The sequence below is a fragment of the Trachymyrmex cornetzi genome, unplaced genomic scaffold (genome assembly GCF_001594075.2).
Source record: "Trachymyrmex cornetzi isolate Tcor2-1 unplaced genomic scaffold, Tcor1.1 scaffold75, whole genome shotgun sequence".
In the NCBI taxonomy this organism is placed as follows: Eukaryota; Metazoa; Arthropoda; class Insecta; order Hymenoptera; family Formicidae; genus Trachymyrmex; species Trachymyrmex cornetzi.
The window spans coordinates 1113699-1134839 of NW_017300081.1; the positions used below are offsets into that span (position 1 = coordinate 1113699).

At 40.6% G+C, this 21141-nt stretch overlaps 1 protein-coding gene across 1 annotated transcript in view; it reads right to left on the reverse strand.

Moving 5' to 3' along the window:
* Su(var)3-3 (lysine-specific histone demethylase Su(var)3-3) overlaps positions 1 to 21141 on the reverse strand; it is a 114343-nt gene that overhangs the window by 24037 nt on the left and 69165 nt on the right. The gene's annotated exons all lie outside the window — the stretch shown is intronic.

The following is a 21141-nucleotide window of genomic DNA, read 5'->3' on the forward strand; positions in this document are numbered from 1 at the left end:
AGCTCCCGCAATCGTTGCAGACGCGAAGATGCTTAGGCGATATGAAAAGTGTACATTGCAGAACCTTATCCTATTACAAGAATATTTTATCGTCATTCTTTAATATATTTTCGTCTACCGTGAATGTAGAAAAATTATCACTTACTACAATAATAAATCATTTGTCGCAAGATTTCCTAATTTTCTGTCTGCAATCTGGATTTTTTAACACAAATGAAATTTCGTTCTTAAATTCTCCGAAATAAAGGAGAATAGAGTCCAGTTTCCTCTTCTAAAATACCTTGTTAACATACCTTGTATGCAATCGTATTTTTACTCCCTTCGTCCAGCCCAAGTTTTTTTACTGTTCTAGCCTTTCAAAAAATGTGGAAAAATTTAGGGTTACTTTTCATTTCTATTACATTATCAAATAATTAAAAAAATTTTCCACATTTTTCTTGAAAGGCTAGAACAGTAAAAAAAACTTGGGCTGGACAAAGGAAGTAAAAATACGATTGCATACGAAAAGTTAAATATTAAATATTTTTGGGAAATTATATATCAATTAATTTATATAAATATGTCAGAATATATATTTCCTTTATATTGTATATTAATGATAGACTTCGACAAGTCGCGTTAGATGAAAATTTCAATACAAAATGAAAACCATTTTGAAATCGATTCTATTAAGCTTTAATTATTACAAGCTAACCAATCAAACTATTAATTCAAAGTTTTTTTTATGATGCTTGCATATCGTTTTTGTTATGGATAGTCGTACGACGTAAGACGTAATAGCCAGCTAATCCAGATTTACAGTGGAGACTTCTCATAAAAGTTGCATATTTTCAGAGTTTAATTTCCGTAAAACAGCTTTTCACGGCACGCGTCGACGATATGCTCGTCGTCGTCTCTTAGCTCTCCGCTCGAGTCAATTTACATTACACGCGACGATTCCATCTATCGATCTTACAATGTCTTTCACGGTCGTAGCCCATTCGTCAGTCCTGTCTGCGCGCCGATTATTCCTCGTACATCTCTCTTTCTCTCCTACGCCTTTTCTCTTTCGCAGCCGCACGCGAAAGGAGTCTGCATTGCAAATACCCGCGGGCGGTTGTGTGCGATTTGATTCTTGTCGCGCGCTGTGATAATAACCACGAAGTCGCATTGTAATCGGACCACAAGACAGCGAAACACTATAAGAAACAATGCGAGCCCGTCGCAAACCACCGTGACTAACAGTATCGCACGTGGCCGTGGGATCGGCGATCCATGAGATTTCCCGTAAAGAGCAACGAGGGAGGATCACAGTTGAGATTAATTTCCGAACATGCAAGAAAGATGTAGAAATTCTACTCCATCTTTTCTTAATATATAATCCTTTGAATATTTGAACAGCATCGTCTATTCCACGTAGCAATTGCACTCTCGCAGCTCGCAGACTTCATTGGATTTTATATAAAAAAAAAAAAAAAAAAGAAAAAAATCGACCGGGAGGGCCAATGTAAGATTCATTCGAGGAACACGAGAGATACTGTCGACTGCTTGCAGCATGATGAGCACCGACGCTCCGAAAGTCCACATATTTTAAAGACGAGCACACGGACTAATAAGATCGCGTTTACGACACCTCGTTAGGGGAGGAAAGATTTACAAGCGTTGGTAGTGTGAGTCGCCGCGTCTCTCGTTCTCTCGAGATGTGGCAGTGTTATGTGTTGCCGAGCGATATGAGGAGTTAGAGGAGAGTGCGAAGTTTTATGAGGAAGAATGACAAGCGAAGAAGACAGGTCAGAGAAGATCTATATAGAGAAGAACTGTATCCACGGTTATACGCCTGCTCCGTAGGCTTTGTTCGTCCAGCAATAAGCGACCGTAGCTGCCGTTCATTCCGCGAGTATTATCCTGTATATACGTAACATCAGCGTGATGTAGCAACGAGCGATGAAGCCATGGTATCGTTGATTATAAGTTTCGCGAATCGACGCCGCGCCGTTAGGAAGAATTAACTTACAATGGGACACCGTTTACAACAGTTTACTTCAGAACGGACGATGGCCATTGCGTTTAAATTGAAATCCTTGTCCGCTCTTTGTCCATATGTAGCAATTGTGCGAGTAAAGCCATATTTGTCGTTATTTGGAGATTTGTAGAAACAACAGATTGTGTATTCTGTAAGATTTACACAGTTAATGCGGAAGGAACGTAAACGGAAAGAACGATTCTGCTCGATTATCTAAAAATTTAGGTGGTACAGATTTGAAAATAACTTTGTTGGGCCATCAAAATAATTATGTAGAAATCTTAATAATGCTGAAAAAAAATTTTGACATTTTAACAACAATTTGAGTCCTCCACAATTATTTTGATGGTCCAAATAAAATTATTTTCAGATCTGTATCTAGCTAAATTTTTAAATACTTTAACAAAATCATCCTTTCAATGTAGAATTTCCTAGTATTATGAGTCAGGAATTTCAAATAAAGAAGCTTTGGTAGTAATAAAAAAATTCTTCGGTAATAAAAAAAATCTAAAGAAGAATAGCTGCTCTTTTATTAATATTTATTCACGACATGTACGTCAATAAATGGCACAGGACGTTTTATGCATCGCGGACTTTGCCGTGTAAAATTTTCAAGAGATTAAAGGATATTACTTACGGAACGTTCACATTTTTCCAAGCGACGCGACGTGGTTAAATATGCGAATAAAAACATGTAGTGTTTAATGAAGTCCCGTGTTGAATAAAACGATTCGGCGCGTTACGTTCAGGAGGCCGCGAGTGACGAAACCATTTTTCAAACGCGAAGACGCCACAATATATTATAATTACTCGGAATGGCCTTCAAGATCGTGTAATTTTCGCAAATCGCTCGGCAAACCGCGGCCCTTTTTGTACTTGCCGAGGAGTTCCTCGGGCGGCAAGGCAGCCGATATATTTTGTCGGAACAAGAGAGAAGAAAAAAGGACAGGGAGCGGTCGGAGAGAAAAGAAAGGAGAGAGATGAGGAGCAAAAGGTCGAGCGGGAGGGCCAGAGGAGGGAAAATAAACGCGCCATCGGGAATCGCACGGAAAGCTTCAGTTTGGCGTGCCTGGCGAGCTACAACGGGATTAGCGAGATGGTCGAACTCTCGAGGGAAAGAGAGAAGAGATTGAAAAAAAGAATGAGAGAGAGAGAGAGAGAGAGAAGGAGAAAGAAAAAGAGTGAGAGAAGGAGGAGAGAGCAAGAGAAGCACAAAAAGAGAGTGACTATGCAGAAGACACTTCATCCCGTAGCGCGCTCGGGCTGACTTTCGGTCCGAAAGTCGGCCTGACAGGCAGACTGCAATAGATAATATCTGGAGAGACGTTCGCCTCTCTCCTCTCTTATTCGAATCTGCGCGGCTCGCAGTCCTCACGGGTGTGCACGTGCATGGCCGCCTCGTGTATGCGGTGTAACTCTCACACGGAGTCGCAGTGGCCCTCGAAGCCCTCGAAGGGAGGCGAGCGCAGCGGCGACGTCTCGCGCAGGAACGCGCCCTCACATACAAGGACGCACACCGAGGGAGCGGCGTGCACTTATCGAGTTAGTTTTTTGTGTCAGCCGGTTATTAGATTATGATTAAACGATTCGAAGAGTTGGTGGGACGAAAGAGGAGCAGCGAAAAGAGCCCTGGAGAAAGAAAGATTGGAGGAGGCGAGGTGAGGTCTAGAGACCGCGGCGCGGCGTGAGAGTGTGGGCAGAACAAACGGGTATCGAAAAGGAGGAGCTAATTAAAATACAAATACCTTAACTGGCTTCTCGAGAGGATTAGTCGCCGCGGAGGCTTACCGCGCCAAGAGACGTCTTCCTCGTTACTGTCAAACTTTGCGGTGGAAAGACGTTGACGCCAGTCCTTTAAATCGTGAATCAAATTGATACGCCACGACACGTTCTATTCCGTGATAATCGGATTTCGGACGATTTGTGTGTCATCGATGAAGTCCATTTATCGACAGCGAAGTATTGATTCTCGATATTAAGCGAGTCAAAGTGCTTTCTACATAAATATATATATATATATATATATATTTTTTTTTTAGCAATGCACGTAATCCTTTTCTTCAAACAAATACAACACGGAAAAAAAAGATTAGCTACCATAGCTAAAAATTAGGTTTGACAGCTAATTCAGTAGCATTATATGGACACCTAACGTTGTGTCTACGAGGTCTAATTTCTATTAGCTGTGAGGCTTAAATATTATCATTATAACAGACAAGCATTTTGCTATTATGTCAATGTATTGATCATTGCAGCAAACGTTTTCTGTGTAGCAGATAATTTGATAGCAAGTACAGTTTCAGCAAACCATATTTAGCTGTGGTAGAGACAATTTTCTTTTACATAGACATATCCGATAATCATACCAACTAACTTCATGTTGCTAAATAAATTGATCTGTAACAGACATGCATATTTTGCTATCACCTTCTTATATTAGCTACAGCCAGAAACTTTTTTTTTCCATGAATCTATATTTAATACAAAATTTTTTCAATTACTGTAATAAAAATAGTATCGGTATAATTATACAATAGTTTAATCGACATTTCTAACAATGTCCAATTAATGAAAATTTAGTAAAATCACGTATGTTACGCAAGATTGTTTACAGTGTTCATTTAAAGTTCTTCAGCTTTTTAGGTATTTCGAAAAAATAGTACAGATAAAGTGAAATCAAAATATTATCTTGAATGGAATAAAAAACAGCGGATGGCAAAAGAAGAATAAACAGGTTCGCGATAGAATAAATAGAAAACGAAAAGGAAGGAATGAAGAGATCGAGGACGCTAAGAGGAGACCACGTTACAGCAAAATGGAGCAACAACGAGTGATCAAAAAAATGCAAAGACCTAGAAGCAAAGGAGAAAAAAAAGAGAAAAATGGGAGACCAGACGAAGCGAAGAAAGCGCGAAGAGTAAAAGCGACATGTACGGCGAAAACTACATGGTTTAACGAAACGATGGGCACGAGCGGGTTAAGAAGAGCTCCAAAGCAGTGAGGAGTCTGTGCATTCTGTGTGTGCACGGCACGCCCGTATTTCAATCGCGAGATAAGGACGAAGCGAGGAAAGGAGGGTTACACAAGACGAGATGCGAGGGAGGGCGGGGAGAAAGGCGGAGAGAAAAAAAAGAGGGAGACGGTGCGCGCGAAAGAAGTTAGAAAGCCGAAAGTCGAAGGATACCGAAGAGAAGGCGAGTATAAGGCACGATATGCAAGCCAAGCCGCGGTGATAGTCGGAGACGCGGGTAGAAGCGAGAGGAAGCCCTTACCATCCCTCCCTCGACCCTCCTCGTTTTTACCATCTCTCCCTCTCTCCCTCCGAGAATGATCTCCCCTTCGCTCCCAGAGAGGACATGAGAGGACGAAGGGAGAAGAGAGAACGAGGTAAGAGAAGAGAAGAGAGGAGGAAGGAGCCCTCTCAATGATGTCCGCTCGCGTGTAGTGAATATCCGGCTCTACGGTGTAGATAGGTAGGTAGGTACTCGTGCGCGCCATGCTCTCGGCTCTCGCGTGTGCACGTACACCTCGTGGCGCGAGCGAGTTTGCGTGCGTCCGTGTGCGCCGGGTGTCGGGTCGTAGACCACAGCGGAGTCAGCTCGGAACGCTCAACCGGTCGAGCAACTTTTTAACGAGCTGCGGTTCTCCTCTCCTCCGCGAGGCGGAGGAAAGATGAGAAAGAGAGAGAGAGAGAGAGAGAGAGAGAGAGAGGGGGAGAAAGAGACCCCAGTCTGAACCGCGAGTTGAGCCATCCTCGCTTCGAGATGCATGCATGCATGCAGGCACGGTGGACGCATGCATGCATGCATGCATGTGCGCCATGTGATACCAAAGCGGGCGAGAGACGCGGGGAAAGGGTGAGAAAGGGTGGATGAAGAACAGAGAAAATGAGAAGGAGAAGGAAAAGAGAAAGAGGAAAGATAGAAAGAGGGGCAAGGAGGCTGGAGGAAACCGCGAGGACGTTGCGTCGCGGATACGCCATCCCATACGGTTACAGGGTTAAACGGTCCAAACTCTTTGCCGCCGAGCATCGTAGAATTGAACACACTCGATTATCTTGCCCATTTGCAGCGTCGCGCCGTGCGATTTCTCCGATCGGACTGTCGGCATAACGCTTAACATTTAGCGCTTAACACCACCGGAATATATATTCCGCCTGTGTGTGGCGATCGTTCAAACTCTGATTCCAACGTACTCCTTGCGATAATACAGCCGCTTGTTTAAAATTATTGATCTCACCAATTACAATCTACGTAGTTACGAGAATTCGACTTTTCCACATCAATCTCTTATTGCGAAGAGAAAATTAAATGACATATTATCGTTAAATATGTGAAAACGTTTTTATATGTAAAGCGTAGTTTTGCTAAATATTGAAAAAAGTCAAATCTTAAGATAACTTTTTTGGGCCATCAAAATAATTAAGTAGGACGCTCATTGATCGCTAGAATGTTAAAAGCATTGTTCTTTATGCTTGAGATTCCTTATGGCATAATTATTTTGATAGTTCAACAAAATGATTTTTGGATCTATATCTAACTGAATTTTTAGATACTTCAGGAAAATTGTTCTTCCGTAAAAAGAAAGTAGTAGACCGTATGATCGATTTCGTTACAAGCATCGAAGTGTCGGAATGGAGAACTCCGACGCGAAACGGTGCTTCTATTGTTATTGTGCTTGTATTGTATAAGGTAAATGCATCCGAATTCTCCTAAGTCCTTTCTTTTTTTAAATTGTTTTAAGAATGATTATATTTTCGTATTTACGTATCGAATTCTTTGCGTTTGTTTAAAAAATGCTATAAGACAAGAAAAATGTAAACTACGAAAAAACACAAATTGATTTTGTTTCCATTTTTAGCGTATAATTCATACAATGTTTTAAAATAAGTGATTAACATTGCTCTTCGTGAGAGAAGGCAACTCGCGACGTCATTAATTCAAAATTGCCTCAGTTTTCAGCAGTCAAGAAAATGCAGGGGGAAATCCCGAAAATCTCAAAATCCCTCGCATCAGCTCTCGCAGAAAATCAACAAGAGAAAGCTCTCTTTCACGCGCGCGCGCACATACACTCGGGAATAACTCAGTCGCAAAGAAACGATGATCGTCCCCCGCGGGAAGAAATCGAGAAACCTTCTTCCGCGAACCTTCTTGAAATTTTTTGCACGCTTCAACAGCGCGCTGTGACGCAAGCGGAGTACAAATAAAGTCGCATAAGTATCGACTGTTTCAACGCGTAGTTTGAGAAGGCCTTTCTCGATCTAGGTGCGCTAGGGTCGAATAATAACCGTTTTACCTGAGGAACGGGGGAACCGCGTGCGGCTTCGTGAGCCAGACTTCCCCGCCGTTCCCCGTCTTACGGGCGTCTCTCACCCGTTCTTAAGCTTTATTGAATAAGTGTAAACGGCGATGTTGCGCTAGGAAGAACAAGCGCCTTCGTCCACGACGTCGTTATTACTCGTCTCGAGTGTTTTCTTGCATTATGGAATTTAAGGACGGCCCGGCAAACCCAACACGAGGAAGTCTTAAGTCTCTCTCCTCTTCGGGGGCCGCGGTCGCGGCCTACGGTCGGCGCCATATCCTCTCCCCACGGCAAGAAAGGCTCGAACCGCACCGTGGTGAATCTGCCCGAGCCATCTTCCACTCGGCCGAGTCGAAACGCATGCGAGTCGCGAAATACCGTGGCTCTCGGGACCTTCATTAACAAAGGTTTACCTTATAGGATATATTCCATCTATTTGCGATAGTCACGAACGGTCAGGGTCGTTAGTCTCTTACGAGCGATTCTCTTCTCGATTCTCCCGTTGCTTCTCCGTCGCGGCCGAGACTTTCGCGACTTCCGCGTAAACTCCTCGTTGCTTTGATAAGCGGTACACGTGTCTCGCTCTAATCTCGCGAAAAAGTTTCCTCCACCGAGAAAAATATTAGATAACGAGATCTCGATCGTGTTTGCTCGCGAAAGAAGTTGAGACACGAAACGTTCTTAGCAGCCATTATGTTTTACCGTTCCATATGAAAAAAAAAAGATTAATTGCAGTAGCAAGAATCTGTGTGTGGCAGCTAAATTTCAGTTGTAACATATGGATATCTAAAACTTTAACGATATAGCCAATTAGCTGTAGACGTTATTAGATGAGGATTACAAAAATTTAATTACGGCAGACACTTTTATGGTAGAACGCGTTGCAACGACTAGCTAACAGATTCACATAATTTCATTATGATAAATATTTGTTTTAATGTTTCTGATAATATTTTAGGTGGCATTAAAGTACAATTTCATGTGTTACTAAAACAAGTAATTGAAACGACAAAGCTGTCGCTCTTATTCCAGCGACTAAAATTATGTAGTTTGAACAGTCTCGACTACAAGCGTCAAACGTTGTGTACAATAGCTGCGTTTAGCAGAAACAGCAGCTTAGCAACTGTGTTATAAAATTCTTTAATATGATTAGTCTTGTCCTTAATTCCTTATTGGATCTAAATGTAAACCAATCATATTAAAAAATTTTATAACAGTTGTAAAGCTGCTTTTTCTGCTGAACGCAGCCAATGCTGCCGCACCGTGTTGACCAGCAAATATACTTTCAGTAAACCATAATTAGCTGCAGTACTAAAAAATTTATTTTCCGTGCGTAAAGAGGAAAAAATTCAAAAGATCCAAAGATCCTCAAACAGAATCCGCAAGCGAAAGACATTTTTGCGACAGTAATTCCGACTTCGCTGAGGGACAACGAGCAGCCGGAGCACAAGTCGACTAAACGTTAGCTTTTTAAATGACAAATTATCGTCGTGCTTTGCCGCGCATAATACACAGAGTATACAGAGCCATTACTGTCACGAGACGTATTCCGCCGGTGTGGCAGGCCATTGCGTGATTTCAGAATCTGCGCAGCCAGTCGGCTGCGTTTTATCTCTCTTTCTTTCTCCATACGTTGTCAAAGGCGGACGGTGGCCGCGTCGATAATCCGCAAAGGCCTCCTCGAGCGCGTATCCTGTGATCTTCGCTCATATCCTGTTGCTCTATTTCGTTTCCTCCCTTGCTTCATTTCCAGAAAGAAAACGCATCCCGTCCGATTATACTAGTAGCAGCAGCAGCTATGTTCATATATTTTTCCATATATGTAACATATGTACGTGCACACACAAGTCGACTCGTACTACCGACTCTATTATCGGATGTGGCGATAATCCGTGCTATCGTAACGTATCACCGGCACGCAAACTCAAATGCCGCGGTGTCTTTTTGCTCCGCGCTTAGCCGATTCACTGCGAAATTATCAATGATAGCGTCGTAATAATATCATAGAGGGAAAGAGATAGAAATGCTAGTCGAACGACCGGCGGCCGATCGATCGATCGACCGCCAACTTGGAACGTCGCTGGTGGCTTGCAAGAAAATTCCCGAACGGCGAACGGATCTCCTCTTAGGTCCTCCTGGGGCTTGAGAGAGCGACTCTCGCTTGCTTGCGCGTGCTCTCTTTTATTACGTGTTTCAATCAAGTGTAGGTCAATTGACGATAATCACGAGCGACGTACCAAGGCCGCTTCGGATTGGAGGGTGAAAATGCGAGCGGCGAGTAAGTGGCGAGGAGTGGAATGGCGCGGAACGTAGCCGGATAGACGGCGAGGGCCAGCGGGTGGAGGAGAAAATAACGGAGGGCAGAGGGTTGCGTAATGAGAGGGTAGCGGAGTGCCGATAAATCCAACAAGTCTCAGCATTTGTAAATTGCAACCTGTCAATACTGATTCGCGGCAAAATAAATGAGCCTGCCCCCACGCATGCACACACAGGGTGTACCGTCCGCGATCCGAGCCTTACTTGTGAGTTCTGGATGCACCGACGCTAGCGAGAGCGACCGCGCGATTCCGTTAAATCAACACGCAGGCGGTGTTCCAGAGCGACGTCCAACTCGAAATCCCCACATGAAACTGAAATTTTTGTTCTCTTCATCCAGCGATTGTTTGCCTAGCTAAACACAAACGCTACACAAATCATCGCTTTAAAAAAACAGCGACTAAAGTTTGTGTATTTATGGATTCAGTTTCTTTAGTTTTACACGCCGCGGAAAGAATAGTTTTTAGAGTATCTAAAAACTTAGCTAAGATGATTAATAATTTTGTTCGATCATGAAACTGGTACCTACAGAATGGTCAAGTTGGTTGCTAGAATCAAAACTTTTTGCAGCATGCTCATCATGGTTGAATGTCCTAATTTTTTTATATAATCCCACAAAATTGTTTTCGTGTCTACCTAAATTTCAGCAAAAATCGTTCTTTTCATATACGCCATAAAAATACTATATTATGTTATTGCACGAAATGTTAAAAGAAATAAATATTTGTCAGCCTGTTTTATAAGTTATGTAAATGAAAACAAAAATTCATGTAAATGCTTTATCTTGCGAAATTATTCGTTAAAATGGAATGTATTAGTTATTCGCCGTTATTGTGATATAATAACAAGTGCGCATTGTCATCGAATGTATGTCACATATTATCACGTTCCTCAGTACGTGAGGAATGCCATAAACGCACGTCTTTCGACCGAAAATACTATGACAGTAATGTTTGGCATCAGTGATTCCGACTGTGCGTCGTTCGACATTGATTGCGTTGAGCGGAGAAAGTTGATCAGTGGGCGCTGTGATTTTTTAATATGATTGGTTTTTACATTTAGATTTAACGAAAAACTAGGCAAAGACCAATCAAATTAAAGAATCGCGAAGTATTCACTGATCAGCTTTCTCTCCTATGAATGTAGCCAACATCAAAAAGGCCATGCTTGGATGTAAACAAAATATGAATGTAATATAGGACTGATTAAGAATGTTGGTCCTTAGTCGAGGGAAGTTAAATTAAAGCGAGCCGAAAAATGCAGACATCGATAATACCAGTATCGTATTGCAGTGCGAGAAAAATGCGATTGCATTTCCTCTGTATACACCTTTACGTATTTTAATTCCATTAAATACGCGCTCCATAACGGTGGCCTCATTCTTCAAATCAATCCGTGGGATATAGTCAGGGACGGGTCGACCTACCAAAAAGTGTCCGAACCGCATTGTCAACTCTGTCGTGCCATAAGGTTTCCAAGTGTGAAACGATAAGTAGCACTGGATTATGGATCCTATAACAGAGTCTGACCACGATTTTGTCAAAATCTTACGAGAGAAATGTATATACTTTCTTCCTGCATGTATCTCACTCTAACTTATATTATGAAATAATATGTAGTACTCTCTTCTTCTCTCTTTCTCTCTGAAACTTTAAGAGTGAATTGTCACTCTAAAACATGACCTCTCACTCTTAAAGTTTCAGAGAGTATACTATACTTAAACTTGCTTTTCAAGACTGGCTCAATTTTCACTCTTTAGAGTGAGATTTCACTCCAAAGAATTTAGAGAGTATATATACAAGGAAGAGAAGTATATGTTTATACGTCTTTCTCTCATAGGATTTTGACAATATCGCTCGTAACCAAACTCTGTTCTAGAGTCTCTACATTGGACTATATTCAAAGATCGACCGTTTTCGCGTGAAATACGATGGCGAGTCAGTCGAACAGTAAAGTACTGGCTGCAACTGGCTGGATTAGTGATAGCCATTTCTCATACATGGAACGTGGCTTAAGCGCGGATTTTAACGTATTGTTCTTGCGTAATCGTTACTACCTGCGCTGTTACGTCACTCGTTGCGGATCGCTTCGCTTGGTATTAATAGCCAAAGATCAAGTGTTAATTTAGTAATTGCGCTTCGATCGGGCTATTTATAATCGTGAATTTACGGCAACACCTTTATATAACTGCAATAACGCAAGCCGTTGGCAGCGGGATGCAGAATTACAGAGTATTATTGGCGAGTACGATTCTCACAATCAGCTGAAATGCCGCAGAATGTTATCCAAATCTGATTAAAGTCAATTCCGCGATTTCCGCTGCATACGGTCGATGCGTCGGTACTACACGTACATATTTAATAAGCGATCGACGGTTACACACACACACACACACACACACACACACACACACACGCTCGAGTTGTAGGCCAGATTCGTGAAATTAACAACGAAATCCATCGCAATGTGAATTTCGGCTCGCATCAATGAGACCTACACTTTAACGTAATCTGATCGACGAACCTCGGGCCGTAATAATCAAGCGAGAGTGGTGCTGAAGGGTATATGGTTGTACACGCCAAGCGATATACGAACAGGGCAAAAGGAACGACACGCGGCGCCGCGCTTCCGCGAAGTCGTACGGTATCTGCGTAGGCCAGTGGTCGAAACTCGCGTAGTAATTCGCAAACGGAGGTATCCGCGAATCCGCCCCTGGCTCCCGGACCCGACAATACGCGCGCTCACGCACACGTCCCGCCTCGCGTTCCGTTCCATTCCGTTCCGTTCCGTGCGGCGAGTTACGTACGCGCGCGGCGCGGCGCGGTGTGCAGAGACGGGATTTTAACGACCGGCTTAAAAAAAGAGAGAGAAAGAGAGAAAGAAGAAAAAAGAAAGAAAAATTGGGCAGTTTTCGTTTACCGAGTCTTAGCCGGTTCGTGAGGTCGTTAATTTTCGGGTGGCCGCCGGTGGGATACGACGTCTCTCGCCCACCGACGAGAGTCTTTGAACTCTCGGGATTACCTCTGGCTACCTTTGGGTTGCCACGGATTACCCAAGCGCGATGCGATGCGATGCGGTGCGATGCGGTGCGATGCGGTACGATGTGATGCGATGCGTTGCGGCGGTTGCTGCGGATCAAACTAGGCTCACGAAAGCGCACTGTACTTTGTACTCGGTCGGCTACGGTGTGCTCTTGCAGACGGCGTAGTTTCGTTTAACTGCAAAACCTTCGTAATACGACGACTGAGATAACCGCCGTAGGCACGAGGCTCTCGCTATTGAGAAATTAAAGTTTGAAACGCTTCGCCTGTTCAAGTAATAAGCAAGACGGTGCCTCGCGCAATGATAGATCGGTTGTGAAATCTCCGATCACATCGTATTTATACACTCATAGTTTTACCATTAGTTTTAACTTCTGCAATTACAATACTTTATCTTATAATTTCACCGAGTCGATGTATCTTTATAAAAAAATTTTTTGGTGACATTATTTTTGCAACTGTTAAATAAAATATTATATAATATTAAAGTAAAAATCAAGATCTACGTAGCAAAATAATAAAATTACGAGTGATACGTTTATACTATTATTTATAACCATTGTTGTTAATGTAGAGGTCAGGATTCTACATTTCTGTTTTAACACAATTCGAAAATTCTATATTTCTCAATTAAAATAAACAATATTGTTTCCAATTTATTCTGTGCTATATCAGTGTTTATAATATTCTGTATATTTACTTTCAAGTAAATTAAATTTCATTAAACTTAATTTGTGATAATTTAACGCGATGCAATGTAGTGAATATCCTAATAAATACTAAAATATGGGAAATATTCTAGTAATACTTGGATCATCTCAAATTTAGTAAGTTTTTTGAGCTATATCATTCTGAAACATATATAAAAAGCGGTTCTACAAGAGGCGACAAGAAGGATTAATTTAAGCCGAACTGACCCTAAAAATATCACTGGATTATCATTAGCGAGTCACCGGCCGAGGTCCATTAAGCATGATTATGATGTTTCCATGAAAATCTTATGTAATACGCTCTTTTTCCGTGATTTTGTAATTCGACCTGTAAACCTTGTTTGATACTTATTTTATTTGATGAACCAGCTGATCCACGAAGCCATTAATTTTAGGATATCTGTCGACGGAGCATGCTCCCAAAGTGGTTTTTAATTTCGGATAACTATGGATTACACGTAAAATTGGAATGATGCGTGCTAACCATAATCATCAATTTTGATCGTTACATTGACTTAGGTTGTTAACATCTTACAAAAATTTTAAGGAATAATCCAAATCAAATGAATCAAACAATCCATATATAATATCAAACATATTCACACTCTGGCATCAGTATTGGATTCAGTATTGGACTTTTGGAATTATTTTTCTAATTAATCGTCATCGAGAATAATAAACATCATTACGACCGCCGTAATTTTTAGCAAGATCGTTGCATCCACGTCTCGGAGGTGATGAGTCTTTACGATGCTTCCTTCCTCCGCAATTATATCTGAGTATTTTCGTGGATTACGACTTTGGATCTGTCCGCGACAATTTATATCGCGTACTCACAAAGAAAAATAAAGAAAAATAAAGAAAAATAAAGAAAAATAAAGAGAAAGACGAAGAAGAAGAGATGAAGGGGGAACAAGTGTACTGCGCAAAAGGTATCATCGGTCCTGGTTTACACCTAACCGGGCGATAACCCAATCCCGAGTTCGTTAATTTTTGGGGACGATCGCACGTGGAGATTCGTCCCTCGCCCATGAACCAGTCCGTGCGCCTTTTTCTGGATTGCCTTGGGTCGCCTCAGTCGCCTGCTGGCGCGGTTGCCTGCAGTTGCTCCGGCTAGGCATCCCGGAGGAGCCCGTGGAGTTATCGTAATCGTTAACGAGACTGCTGTCAGCGTCGTAAGACACCCGAGGGTCCCTCACCATTAACCTTCCGCTAACAAAGGCATTGCCACGTTCTTCGCTCCCGGTGCACCGACCCGCTCTCCCTTCCTTATTTATATGCATAACTCAAAAGAGGTGTAATGAAAATTTCACGGTCAACTCGATTACAGGCGATCGCCGTCGTATTCCCTCTTCTCGTATTCTCGCCTCTCTCCCTCCCACACATTCCAGTCTCTTTTTCTCTCTCCTGCGATCCCTTCTCTCTTACTCATTTGTTCTCTCTGTCACACGCTACTCTTTCGCTCTCTCTTTCCCTCTACCTTCCCATACATCAGCAGCTTGCTCGATGTATCTGTCTCTGTTCAAGACCGTAGCGCTAGACTTCAGCCGCCAGAACGGCCTTCCTCTCGTTTTCTCTCTTCTTCGCCATCCATCTATAGAGAGAAAGAGAAAGAGAGAAAAGAGCGAGGGAGAGCAACTCTCGCACGCGGAAAACGATTTCTTGGGATCGCGCGTTCGAGGAGCGATAAATTTTCCACGCCGATTATTGATACGCGTTGATTATCCTCCCTGATGCACCGCGCGTGAATAATAAACCTTAACGTAACGACGGCTGACATGCTTCTTGTCGATTGAAAAAAATTATAATGAGGAGGAGAAATGTTCTATCTTTTCCCTAAATTATCATTCCTACGATTATTTCAACGTTAAAATGTACGTCCCCGCAGGAGATTGCCGCTGCTTAGGTAGTTCTCATTTGACTGACTCGCGCCACATGAAAAGACGTTATCCTTTTATATTAGTCTCCGGGCTGTCCGACGTGCTGCACACGCTAAAGTAATACGATGCAATAGGAACGTCAATTTGTGCTGCCACACGATATCCGCCTCAAGAGGATACTCTTGTTTTTTTTTTTTTAGTTATCCAACAAGTTTCCCGTCTTGCTGACGATTTAATTGTTAAGCCACGCGCATATCTCGATTTATTTTTACGAGCAATAAAACGGTCGATAGCGTTGAGACTAAAATATACCGCGGGAAGTATATAGACATTTTACTTACGTAACTGTAACTCGCAAAGATGAGAGAAAGAGAGAGTTGTATTAAAATACGGTGTTATATCAATACAATAGTAATGGACACAAAAGTGGATAATAACTGAGTTAACGGGCTATGTAATGGACGATTCAGCGTGTCAAACTGTTTTGTAATCGCTTTATAAACTGCCCTTAGGCATTTACGTACTGTTCGTTCCGCGGAAATAAGATAGCTTGTTGACTGAATTCCACGTAAAAAAGCGCTTATTTAAACAATCTTTCTTGGTATTAGGCAAAGCATTCTTAAATACTTTTTTAATATATTCTTATATTTTCTTTTCAATTTACCTTTATTAATTTAAAAAAAAATGTGAATAATAAAATAAAAAATTGAATAAAAAATTTAATACGCGTGTCGAAAAATGTAATACGCAAAATAGTTTAGTTCCTCGTGGTTTTCTCGTTCGATCTTGATACGTTCCACCGCTTCCTTAAAGCTGCTAAAGCCGACCACGACGAACCGCGCAATCGCCGTGGAATGCATTCGAAAAAGGTTGCAGGAGAAAACGTGTTGCAGGGTTGTAAGATGAAACTAGCAGGTGATCATCGGCGGGAATCGCGGCCGCGGCGACGGTGGATCGTGATTCCGTGCCCACCTGAAAACAATAAACGGCCTGGAGGCTGCTGCTCCTGGGACAAGAAGGAAGAAACTTAGACCGGGGCTCGAGTGAAAGTACACAACAACAAATCATCCCATTTTGTCTGCGGGGGTTTTGCAAGATCGCAAAGTGATCTTTTCCACGGAGGTTCTGTAACTTCAAGTCGCAATAATTAGCGGCTGCGGCTTCTAAAGTGATTATACAAATGAACGGGGAAACTGAGAATCCATTAGTCTCCTGCGGGAAAGAATCGTGAGAAGAATGTATGTTATACCCGGGAAATCTTTCTCTTATCGATGTTACGTAAACCATCTCTGAAGGAACGGAAGACCACATATCGGAACATAAATTCTAGCCCGTCATGATTTGCAATGCGCTTCTGGCTTGGCTGGTTGCGAGTGCCGAGAACGCTCGCCTGGCCGACGATTAGTCTGGCGTGATACTGATGAATTACGAATTCCGGCATGTTATTTTCCTTTTACGAATAATCTTGTAAAACTTATATTTTTATGAGAAAATTGTAAAATTAATTGTAAAACAATCTATCCTAGATTGTGTAAAATTAATTTTGAGCTTTAGTGCTATTCACAGAAGAACTATGAATTTCTTTCATGTATACTTCTTAAGAAAAAATAAATGGAATGTTTTTCTAATTGATATACTGTGTCTCTTTCCACTGAATTTTTTGAAAAATGTTAATATTGTTTTAATCTTTATAGGACGCATATAAATCTATTTTTTTAATTTTACATTTTTTTCTACAAAAAAATTTGTTATAATTCGCATAATTTCATCATTACTTTCCTCAGAATATGACGTTGCTTCAGTGCCATATTAATTGGCCTTTCCGTCCTGTAAAGATTAATTCAAATAAAAGCATTCCTTCATAACCTTTTAGATAGAATTTTTTCCTCAGAAACAATAATTGAAATATATTCGTGAAAAAGTTTTAAAGATGTATTAATCCTATCTCTCATGAATAGTCTGCTTAGCTCTATTATGTCTACTTATTCAATCAAAATATGTAATGTTAAATCTTAATCCTGCCTTGTCCGAGTTAGTTCTGGCGAGAAGAAAAAGTCATCCATCAATCAATAATTTTTTACAATTAGCGCATACCGCGAAGATAGCCGTAGTCATTGTTATGTAACAGCGGAATTACATAGACATCCACTGAGTACCGGTGCGCATCTGTCTTTATCAAGTGAGGAGTGTAGGCCAGCGATCGGAATCCGGTAGTTTCGTTCACCATTACGCGTAACAATCCGAACATCTTTGATTGATTTCCTTGCTCGGAGCTAATGAGCATCGCGCCCGGTTTAAATCAACGCGACTGAGATATGGGAAGATAACGAAACGAGCTGGCGATGTAATGGGTCCGATTACGTAATTTTTGAATGCGCGACATCGACGTCTCCCGATCCTACGCTCTTTGTCATTGCGATATCATGAAAGCGAGACATCGTACCGTTATATATAGGGTGCTCCTGTGTATATTATACACGCTTTTATCGAAAGAATATTTTTATTTGAGAGATTTGTAATGGAATTTTGTCGCAGCTTTTCGTATTATTTTATTTTTCATTTTTTAAAATCATTAACATGGAATGTCTTATAAAAGAGACATGTAAAATTTGATATCGTGCTTTAATAATAATTTATTAACAAGAGGAGACATGTGTTTACATGAAAAGTCACAATATATTAATAAAACTTGAGCAAAGATCAATGTTCGTGACCACCAATGCGTAACGCGCGTGCAACTGGGCCCACACGCATCTTTCACGGTTTTACAAATTGCCTCGTCAGATTAGAGAAGACCCTTTAAACATGTTAAACGAATATCGTATTCGGAAACACCCTGTACATAACGACGCATGGTTCGGTAGTTGATTAGATTTAAAAGAATGCCCCGTCACCTGCACTGTTGAAAGGAGACTAGGCCCCGGGAGCAACGGCAGTGGGGAGACTCGTGGAGATGAAGAGGAGGGATGGAGAATAGACGGGAAAAGAGAGGAGAGTAAAAGGAAAGGAGGTGCCGGAGCAGTGCCTGATCGTCAGCAACGAGAGGCCCGGGCATGAGGCCCCAGCGATCACTGACCGCTTTCGCCGATCCGAGCCGCCAACTAGCCACCTTTCAGCGGCGCAGCCATTGGGGCATCCTCCTGTTTAAGGTCCATTCACATTGCGTCGCTAATCAAACCTGACAAAAAAGAATCGTTCCATGGTGCTTATGGTCCCTCTGAAGTCATGGAAATTGCCTTTATCGGCATGAAACCGGCTACCGCCGAGATTAAAGGAGTGGGATTTATGTAATTGTCGATAACGGAATGCCCAAGTCGTCAGGATTAAAAACCTTAACGTTTAATCTTCGTAGGGGCTATCAAGATATTGGACTAAGTTCGATTCGCGGAATTAATGTCGTTAATGATAATTAGAGATACGCTCGCTTCATAAATTTTCATGCGTAACAAAATTACTCGTAAATTAACTGCGATTAGTATAATCCCACCCTGTGAGAGAGGGAGGATTAAATCAAGTTTCCGCGGAGAGCAGTAAGGTTCTTGATACGTCTGTATCGTTCATTGAAGCGGTTACAGTAATTGGCGACGGGAATGTATGTAATATCGGCCAAAAATTGCGTCTCGACGAAAGCCGACGAAAATAATCTCTGGGAATGAAGTAACTCTTTCCCGGAAGAACTCGAGATATTTGTGTAATGAGAAAGAATGGCGCGAACTCACTCGAGGTAATCGAGATAGTTAGCAGGTTGCAGTTTCGTTTTACAGTACGTGATACATGATTAATCCGCAAAACATCGGACACCCGGGGAATAATAATATTGCGAGCGCTTATAGACGGCTAAAATGCAGTCCACCGTTGCAATTACCAAGGCGAGAGGAAACTGGTGAAAGAGTGAAATATAATACCGACACAAGGCCTCGCGGCCTTGGTAAAGATCTTGTAATAACGATCAATGAATACGAATAAAACGTATACGTTTAATTACGAAATCGGAAATCTATTCATATCGTCGGTAATAATAATGGCAAAGATGAGATTTTGAGTACTTTACAGCTCTTCTCGAATAAATCATTACGTTGTTTCATCAAGAATTAGAATAAAATATATCTATATTAAAATCAAGGAAATTAAGAAAAGATGACGCAAATGATATGTAATTTATATTCTCGAATGATCGATTGTAATGATGCTGATGTTGTATCTATTGGTCATTTAAAATTCGAATAAAGTTCGATGAATCGCTTATTTAAACGATGATGTCCGAAAGATCTTCTTCCAATGGGGAACCTTACTTCGAGCAGGTAAAGGTAACAAATCATTTTTCAACGATGGTACGTCAAACTAGTAAATACTGCTTTCTGAAAGGTGGAATTCCGTACAAAACACCACTTGATACGACATTATACACTATTTCGGACACAATAAATATCGTTTTATGATCACTGGGATAAAGCATGTGAATTTTGAATATTAAAATTTTACAAGAAATTGTGAATATTGAATTTTTAATATGAAAATATAAGAAATTTTAATTCGAGTTTTTAGAGATAGCTACATAAGATGTTATTTTAGATTCGCTTTTGTAAATTAGAATCGTTTTTTTTTTTTTTAAGAATATCTTGGCTATACAATATCAGTTAAAAGTATCAATAAAAATCAACAAAAAAAAGACAAAATCAATTAATTAAAAAATTTTGTCATAAATACGCCCTGAAACTAACTGCAAAATAGTGCAAAGATAACAAATAATTCGATTAGAGCAAAATGACCATATTTTGCTGGAGTTTTAGGAAAATAACTTTTAAACGAGTAATAAATGAATTCAAATGAACTTTTATACGAATATTTATTAGAGTTATATATATATATATATATAACTCTAATAAATGTATTATATGTATAAATATATATAAATATATATATATATATTTATACATATAATAAAATTTTAATTAATTCGTAATGTTACCTCATCAAATTTAATATTTAATAGCAAATAATTACTACAAGGCACGATTTTACGTAAGAATTAAGAGTAACCAAAAAATTAAATAACTTTGAAGACAATAAGAGAATTGTGTTTAAATTTTATACAGATATTCAGACGTATAATCTATGAAATTTTTATACTTTTGATAAGTCATTAAATTGTAATGCATATATTCTTACTGATTCTTTTTTATATAATTATAAAATATTATTTCCTTTTTTGTTTCATTATTACAGAACAAAATTTTCAGAAATAAAGATTTGATTCAAAAGAGTATAAGTAGAAACAGATTTCTCCAATAAACACAAAGTATGCAGAAAAATTGGAAAATAAAATAAAATCGAGAATAATTGAATACATTACATTGTAGTAAACATTAATTTGCGTGAAATGTAGAACTGACATATATTTGTATCAGAAGCAAATGATCCGGAGCGCGGGAGAACACGACAGAAATCTATAAAAAATATTTGTAAAGTATAGAACAATCGGAATACAAACGTAAATAGGATTCGCATAAAGATATTGGACAAACATCCTTTTTCGAAATCCTATTTTACGTGACAGAATCGTAGAAACGATGTGTGAACAGATGATGGCGCAGTAAGGTTTCGCGAACGGATTCATCGAACAGCAATATGACGAAAGAATCGAGAGGAAGAGGAGAAGAAGAAATGAAAGAAGATCGACAGAAGGGAAAAAGGGTAAGGAGAAAGAAAGAGAAAGAATGATGAGGGAAATACGAGATGCGGGGAGTGTACTGTGCACGAAGAAAAGGAGAAAGAGAGAGAAAGAAAGAGCAGAAGGACGCGCGATGGAAAAAACGAAAAGGGGAGACAAGGAAATAAGAACGTAGTGGATGGAGGAGGCTGCAGATGTGGAGAAGCCACTGTAAGGACCC